Source organism: Papaver somniferum, chromosome 1, assembly GCF_003573695.1.
Source record: "Papaver somniferum cultivar HN1 chromosome 1, ASM357369v1, whole genome shotgun sequence".
In the NCBI taxonomy this organism is placed as follows: Eukaryota; Viridiplantae; Streptophyta; class Magnoliopsida; order Ranunculales; family Papaveraceae; genus Papaver; species Papaver somniferum.
This window is the reverse complement of record NC_039358.1, coordinates 139,695,001-139,703,529: the sequence shown is the minus strand read 5'-3', so window position 1 is coordinate 139,703,529 and position 8,529 is coordinate 139,695,001. Positions and strand designations below refer to the sequence as shown.

At 34.6% G+C, this 8,529-nt stretch overlaps 1 long non-coding RNA gene and 1 other non-coding gene across 4 annotated transcripts; both read left to right on the top strand.

Annotated features, from left to right (window-relative positions):
* Window positions 1-4,383: 4,383 nt before the first annotated feature.
* LOC113333105 lies at window positions 4,384-6,458 on the top strand. 3 transcript variants are annotated; one of them, XR_003351804.1, is made up of 4 exons: window positions 4,384-4,518; window positions 4,826-4,990; window positions 5,349-5,433; window positions 5,891-6,458. It is a non-coding gene; the product is annotated as an uncharacterized LOC113333105 (long non-coding RNA). The 3 variants fall into 3 exon arrangements; XR_003351802.1 differs by lacking the exon at window positions 5,349-5,433; XR_003351803.1 differs by having other exon boundaries at window positions 5,349-6,458.
* LOC113342360 lies at window positions 5,692-5,832 on the top strand. Its single transcript, XR_003356622.1, has one exon. It is a non-coding gene; the product is annotated as a small nucleolar RNA snoR83 (small nucleolar RNA).
* Window positions 6,459-8,529: the final 2,071 nt, after the last annotated feature.

The following is an 8,529-nucleotide window of genomic DNA, read 5'->3' as shown; positions in this document are numbered from 1 at the left end:
ATCATGTCATCATCATCGACAAAAAAAACACACACATAGAATTAGAATGTGTCGTCATTTGACAATACCCTGCAAAAGATCAACGAACCCCCTAATGTTGCTTCAATTGAAAAAATAGAAACAAAACAGTAAAGAAACATACCCAAAAGGGAAATGATGCATTGCTTCCCGCGGAATTCGAAGTCTGACTTCGTCCGTCGTTAAATTTTCCGGTGTCTCATCTCCATTGTAGTAATGAATCATCCATTTTCTGGCCTTCACTACCTTATTTTCATAAACATAACCATCTTCATTATAATCATGTATCACCCCTCTGTACCACCTCGGTTTTAATCTACGTTCACCGGCCACTTTTTCATAGTAAAGGACCTCTATTTCCCATCCACGAACCAGCGACCAGTTCGACTTGAATAATCTAACTTGGTGAAATGATTGGTCCATAATTTCCTAATAAATTGAATCAATTAAACTTGATCAAACACTGCTTAACAAGAAATAACAAACACCCAAGCCCTAAATATTATATAAAAATGAATTATCCTAAAAACCCCAAAATTTAACATAAACCCTTGTTTTAGTTTTCAATAAATTCATACTTCAACTGAAATTAAGGAAGAGGAATCAGGATTTCCTAATATATTGAGTATACTGAACTTCCAATTACTAAAAGAAAAACCCAATACGATTAATTTATTAAAGTCTTCACGATTTAGATCAAAATTTCAAAATCAATAAAGAAGTAGTAGTGGAAGCAGCTGCAGCGGCAGAAATTTAGAGAGAAAGCAAGAAGAAAATACCTTGTGATTGTGAAAATAAGTCTACTTAGAATAAATATTAAATCTTAACAAGATAAAGATATATGGAGCAGATGTGATGTGCGATTTGAAAACAAGTGCCATGATATGTATGCCAACCCTGAATGAATAATATTAAAATACTTACAACCACATCTGCCACAATCACTGTGGACGCATTCTTGATTGTCATAGATTCATCAGCTACATGGAGTTTGGATTCCTTTAAAAAGTTGAAATTGTTTTATTTTCTTTATTGATTTTAAAAATAGAACAACCTCTATTTATACATAATTTAATTTAATTTTAACATAAATTAATAAATATTTTTAATTGTATCACACTATAATAAAGAAGTTTCTATAAAAAGAATTCATAAATTTCTTAAACGTGCATGGAATATTTCAAAATCTTAAATAAAAACACCAGTTAAAACGTTTATGGTTATACCGTTAGTGTTATTCTTATTACCATATACTATGGAGTATTACCATATACCATGGAGTACCATATATATTTCAAGTTGAGATTTCAGCCTATAGTAAGAATATTGTTTCGTGTATATTGTCAACCAATCAGTAATCTTATTATAGCTAGTTCAACTAAGTAAAGTTTATGTGTTTTTTTTCCGATATGGTTAGGTGGCCTTGATTCAAACAACATTTTATCCAAACGCGGGGAAACCTTTTTCATTAGACCAAGAGCTTATTTTCTGTGAAGAGAATTCTGAAAACATCGGAGGATTTATGGCCTGTTTGGTACAGTTTTCAAAAATAGTTTTCCACTGTTTTAAAAACATACCCTTTTTTCCTTGTTTTCATTTTCTAAAAATTGTTTGGTAAACTGTTTTTGAAAACAAGGAAAACCAACTAAATCGGATCAAATGTAAAGATTCGTCTAAGAGATAGTGATATTAGCCATGACTCACTTGCAGTCATTCCCCATCTCTTACTTTGTTCTGAAAAGAAGAAAAGAATAAAGAAAAGAAAAAAAGAGAAAACACATAAAACAATAATTTGTTGTTTTCATTTTTTTGTTTTTAAAAACAGAAAACAGATAGAAAACATTTTCTGAAAATGTCCTTACCAAACGCGTTTTCTTCTGTTTTCTGTTTTCTCTGTTTTTAAAACAGAAAACTGTTTTCGAAAACTATACCAAACAGGACCTTAATGTTTTAAAAAGACACGCTTGTTTATACAAAAAAATTGAATGAAATATGGTCATAAAGGTTCAACAGAAATTATGCCATTGCCAGCAGCCTCACTGTACGACCATGGTTCAGTCACTTTGGTCACCGATATAATGAATACAATTGATGATATGTATTGCTCTCCTATGATTGAGGTGTCTTCTGAAATGATTATTGCATGGGAGAATCAAATAAATATGGCGGAGAAACTGCAATTCAACTTTAAGTGGCTTAGAGGTCGTTTCAATGATGTTAAGAAGGGTTTCAATAATGAGGGAATTTAGAAATTTAAGAAGGAAGCACCGATCAAAGAAAGGAAAGCTGAGAAGAAAGCACCGACCAAAGCCAAGAAAGTTAAGGTGGAAGGAGAAGAAAAGGATGTCAATACGAGGTCTACAAAGGTGAAGAATGAACAAAAAGAGTCCAGAGAGAGTTCCCTGTTGTTCGTAAGGGCAGGTGGCTCTATAAGGCTCTGAAACGGGTCTTCTTCGACATTTATTCTGCACTTCTTTATCCAACAACTTTGCTTCTTGTTGAGTTTCCATATGTCAACAAATTTAGTATAGTCTACATGAGACACACACAAATTACCTCCCAACAGTTTAAGTCCAACTTGGGTGTATACGACACCGTCAGGATTAATTGGTGGGGATGGAATTGTCTTGAATTTTCATCTTCCAAATCAAATGAAACAACGCTACACTTCTCTTGGCGATTCAGCCTATAAACAGCTCCATAGGCATAAACACCTGGATACCAAAAATTATAGGAGATATCTTCTTTGTTTCTCCATCCACTTCCAGCACCAAGAGTGTATACTTGCACTTCACCGATAAAGTAGTCAATGTCATCATAATAAATTCTGATAACTTTGTACTTGTTAGTGGACTGACAGTAACCGAAACAACCGTAATTCCTTGCAATTTGGTCTAATTTTGGCAGATGAATGCCTTCTCCTGTTGATGGATTTCAAATGTAAGCAGGATCAACTGTTTCATGCTGGTATACATAAAAGCAAACTAGACCGTTGCAGGAACCAACCATGAAAGGAATTGATAAGCAACGACTAAGAGAAGAGTGATTCACAACAGACTGATCAACTTTTGTAAGCGCCTAGTACGAGCACTGCAGTTCTTCATTATCAATAAGTCCTCCATATTTTTATCCATAGTATAGTCGAGGTTTACTATCTTCGAAGAAGTCTCTCCATACCGCAAAAAGAAGACCTATCTTGAGTTTCCCGATGAGATTTCTCCATTTTCTACATACTTTTCTACTCTGCAACTTATCTTCCGACGAAAATAGGCTAAATATATTTAACATGACCTCATCGTTTAGTTTCTCAATCTCTGCTGCACTAAAATTCTTCATTGTTACTTTTTTGTTTTGTTTTCTGCATTGGTGGGAAGAAGCCATCTTTGTGAATCTATTTATATAAACTGAAGTTACACGTGCATTGAAATTCTCAAAGGGTTTCATTTACAGTTATGAATCTTCGGTGTATATATCTGGTGGATTATTTATGGTATGAAAATATGCTTGCATATTTTTATTATTCTATAATTTATTTCATAAAATATATTATAATAAATTAAGTTATTTTTATTTATTAAGAATATTTTAGAAATATAATTAATTATGTATCGATTTTATTAATTTAGAAATATCTCTTATTTTAGATAATAGGTATTTTGATAGGGGCTTTATGTTTTGATAGGGGTTCTATGTTTCGTGTAGAGTTATCTATATAAGGAGCTCTATGTTTTAGTATTAGACAGTCTTTGATGAATTAAAAAGTAGTGTTTTCCTCGAAAGTGGTATCTCGGAAACACGTGATTTTAGTATTACTTTTATTCAACGCTTCCGCCCTGCATCAGTATCCCTCTTCCCGAAGGGTTTCATTTACTCTCATCCTTAAAAAGATGCATTTACAAAGGGATACATCCCTCTTACAAAAGGGTTTCATTTACAGTAGTCGGTTGAGAATTGAAATGCAATTCACAGTAGTCGGTTCATTCCCTACTGTATACGTTGAATTGATCTGTAGGTTCAATTAAAACCAAATGCTTTTAGTCGGTTGAGAATTGAATGGATTTGTTTCAGATATTTTGACTATGATGTGTACATTTGCTATGTTTATTTGGTCAGGGACCATACATTACTGATCCATTTCATGTTTGGCCGAAATTTGCTATGTGTCATTGATCGCAGCCGTGATGGTAAATGGTGGGTCCGGGAGCGCTTCTGATGGAGCAACAGGTTAACATTTTCGTGTGTAAATGTTTTTATATTAAGAAAAACAATCTACCCGTCGATTTAAGCCATTCATGTCCGTTGATTGTAGATGTACGGGTTACTTACCTCATTTATTCGGTAATGAAGATAGATGTTGATTGTTGAATAATGAAGATAGATAGAAACGAGGTCTCGTTTATCAGTGCTGCTTTTTCCTTTTTGTTCAAACCTCCATTAGTCACAGTCCCATCGGTCATCAGAATGGTTGCTGTGGAAGTGAATTACATCCATATTTATTCGGTACGCATTCTCTTTCTCTTCTCTTCTTCCATTGCGTTTAACCTAAAATGTGGCCGTTTAACCCATTGCATCAGTTCAAGCCAAAAATACCCAAAAATATTACAACAAATCTTCCTTTAATCAGTCGGAGATTGGTTCAACATCTCAGACTGTTGAATCAGCCGACTTCACTCAAGTTATTCCTCCTAATGATGATACTGAATGTCATCATATACATGAATGTTTTGCTTATGACCCTAGAATTTTTTACATGTTAAGCAATCATAAAAAGTTTTACTCACTTTTCGAAATGATTCAAAAACTCCAGGTGCGAACTGATTCTCAGGACGCCTAAATTACAAATTTGAAGAATGGTCTATTTGCATTCATGACTTGGATGATTGAGAGTACGAATCGAAGAGTGAAAGTAGAGAAAAAGCAAGTAGAAGAAGTTACGGTGCTGTGAAAAAGACTCCAGCAAGTCGAGAAAATTGTAAGATCTTATTATTATTTTTATTTTTTTTGTTTTACGTATCTTTTTCTTTTCTGGATTTTAAGTATACTTCATCTTTCTTTTTTTTTTTGGGGTTTAAGGGTTTTATTTGGATCTTACCGATCTCTTTTGATGTTAGGTTTTTGATTTTGTTCTTTGTTTTTTCTAGTGTTGTTATTTGATGTTTATGCTGTCAAAAACTCTCATGGCTGAAGCTTTGAGCTTGACCCGTCTTCTTTTAAATGATAGTGGTCCGAAAGAGACAGAAGCTTCTCTTGTGTTCTTAGGTTGATTTTCTTTTACTGATCTCTTGTGTTCTTAGGTTGATTTTCTTCTTTGTTTTTTCTGGTGTTTTAAGGATTTTCTGCTGGTTTTTGATGTTTAAGCTGTGGAAACCCTCGTGGCTGAAGCTTTGAGCTTGATCCGTCTTCTTTCTAAGTTTTGTAAGTGCATTATTTGATCTCATATGGTATGGAAATATACGGGTTGTTCTAAGGCTTCCATAATCCCAAGCAAAACTTGATTTTTTTTCGTGTTTGTTTGATTCATGGGAAGCCAATATGGAAGACTCATGGGATAAATCTGAGTCATCTGACCATGAGAACCGGTAAAACTTGAGATAATAGTAGATTTTGGGTTGTTATATCTTGAGATTTTTACTCAGGTGTAGATTTCTGATATTAAAAGGTAAGGCTTCCATAATCCCAAGCAAAACTTGGTTTTTTTTTCGTGTTTGTTTGATTCATGGGAAGCCAATATCGAAGTCTCGTGGGATGTTTCGCTGATAAATACCTTTTTAATGTTAATCTGGAGGTGTTTTAATAGTAGCTTCCCATACATATGATCTAGAATCTAATTCAGGGTCTTATATAAATTGACATCTATGGGTGTGTATGTCAGGGAGTAGATGTGGCTGCAGCTTTTAAAGCTGACCATGAGAACCTGCAACGAGCAGGCGCAGGTGTTTTTGGAAGAAAGCATCAAACAGTTGAAAGCTTTGAGGAAGAACCAAAGCCAAGCAAGCAGAAAAAGATTCCGCCTCCGTTTTTTGATAAGGAGAAGGATTGGAGGGAACAAATGGTGAAGCTATTTATGGAAGTAATTTCGAAACTGAAACCCGATGATGCTGCAACAATCATACAGAGGCTGAGAGAAGTTTGCTCTTTGGATTACGAAGTGGCTGCAGCACAAGATCACTAAGGCCATTATTGGTGCTCCTGCTCTCGTCTCGTTTGCTGTGTTTCTGTTGTTGATCTGAGGTAGATTGGAGAGGTGGTGGATCTCTAGATTTCCCGTGTTTCATCTTTGGTGGCCTTTGTTCACCAGTTATCCTTTGTTATTGAGATTTTAACTATGTTTATTAGTTAGGGTTATTTGGTTCAGATATTTTGACTTTGATGTTTAAGTTTGCTATGAAGAGATATGTATCCTAGCAATTATTGAATCAATCTTAGGTTCTGAACAAAAATGAAACACCCATATCATTTTTACAACGATCATATTTCTCGTACAACACATTTTTACAACTAATCACATATGTCGATATTACTCTGCATAGGGGTTCACAACCACTTTATGTCAGTAGTTACTGTAAATAAATATTCGAGGATAATTGACTCATCACGATCCCACATAATTTTCAAATATAATGTATGCATATATTGAAAAATTCAAAGATTATAGGTACCGGCGCCCGTGGGCATTAAAATTTCCCAATCTTCCATTGAGGAGATATGTGTTAGAGCACTGCTCGGTCGACCTCTCAAGTGTTGCTATCTCAAGCTTGTTTGTCAAGTTTAGTTGTCAAAACTATGAGTCTTGATTTCTAGTCTACTTATAGTTGTGTTGGACTATGATAGATTGTGTAGTTGAGCTATAGACTTCACGGCGTTCATCGATTAAAGATGAAGAACTAAGGTTCGAAAAACGACCGTTATTTCCGCAAAAACGCCCGTTAAAATGGTCACGCCTATGTAGCGTGTCTGTGAGGGTCGCCGACACCCGTATCTATATATTACCGATAAATAGGAAATAACGACATTATTTAGACCCGTTATAATCGTTTTCACGCATGTTATAACCGTTTTTCTAAAATTGAATTTTACGTTTTTTCCTTTTAAATAACATTTTAACGCAAGCTTTTTAGACAATTTTTCCGGTTTTCGCGTTAGTTATAACCGTTTTTTAAGAAAAAAGAATATAAAAATATTTTCTTACACTTCTTTGTATTTTAAATTAAATATTAAAAAAATACATTAATATGTTAAATATAAAAGAATAAAATAATAATATATAAAAAAACGTTATGACAACGTTATTAGACCCGTTATAACTGTTTTCACGCACGTTATAACCGTCAGATAGGAATCTCAAACCATAACTCTTTTTTGTTTTCTATTTAACCGTTATACCGCCTGTTATTTTAAAATAACGTACAAAAAACGCGTTTTTTTTTCCTAAATAACGCATTTTTTGCCAGAAACGTGCTCACACCTGTCAAAATGCGTTATAACGGTCACGCCCAGTGGCCGTGACCTGAGCCGTGACCTGTTTTTCAAACCTTGCGAAGAACTATTAAGGGGAGCTTGTGGAACTTCATCAACAAAAGGAATGTGGAGACTTAAACTCATCTATCACTTAGAAGTCTATTCTACTTTATCTCCTATATGAGACATGTCGTCATAGCTATATAGACTTCGGTATTATACACATTTGATATTTCGAGACGAGTTTAACGCGCTTACATATTTCTCGAAATATGTGTTGGTAAGCTTTCGCTTTAACCAAGTTCATCTTATATTCTTGACGCAAGTCAAAAGATGATCATGTGAAAATCACCTCGTAACATCTTACATGATTTGTGTGAGACAGTCATTTGATATAGATTTGGAGTGTTTTGTATTGATCATTCGATCATTTGAAAATCGCTATGAAGCTAATAGTTTGTGTGAGACAGCTATTGTCATCTTCTAAGAATGTTTCAATGATTGAAATGAGAGTTTAGAATGATTAACCATGATTGGATATAAGCACAGTATGCTTACTTGCATATGTGTAAGTCTAAGTCCGGGAACTGAGTATGCATACCCGTATGCGTACTGGCGTCACAGTCCAGGTCCGGGAATTCAGTATGCCTACCCGTTTGCGTACTAAATCAACCGATGTTGATCATAAACACTAGTATGCGTACCCATTTGCGTACTGGCGTAAAGACCAAGTCCGGAACTCTATGTATGCATACCCGTTTGCATACTTGAGTAAGGTTATCTTCTAGAAACGGTTTGTCATGAACAAATACATTTATATAATAAGGAATGCAATCTTTGCAAACCGTGGTTATAATGTTCATGAATTGATTCAAGTGAATCAAAACCGATTTAGATTCAGTTGTGTCTTGTATACTTCTATATAATATAAACAATTGAACAACTCTCTAACTAGGATGAATGGGAAGATGTGGATGTCCCACCTATGCGAAACATCAAGTGACCTGATGGTTCGTAAACTTTGTATGCTTCCTCCCTTGGAGGAGATAGGTG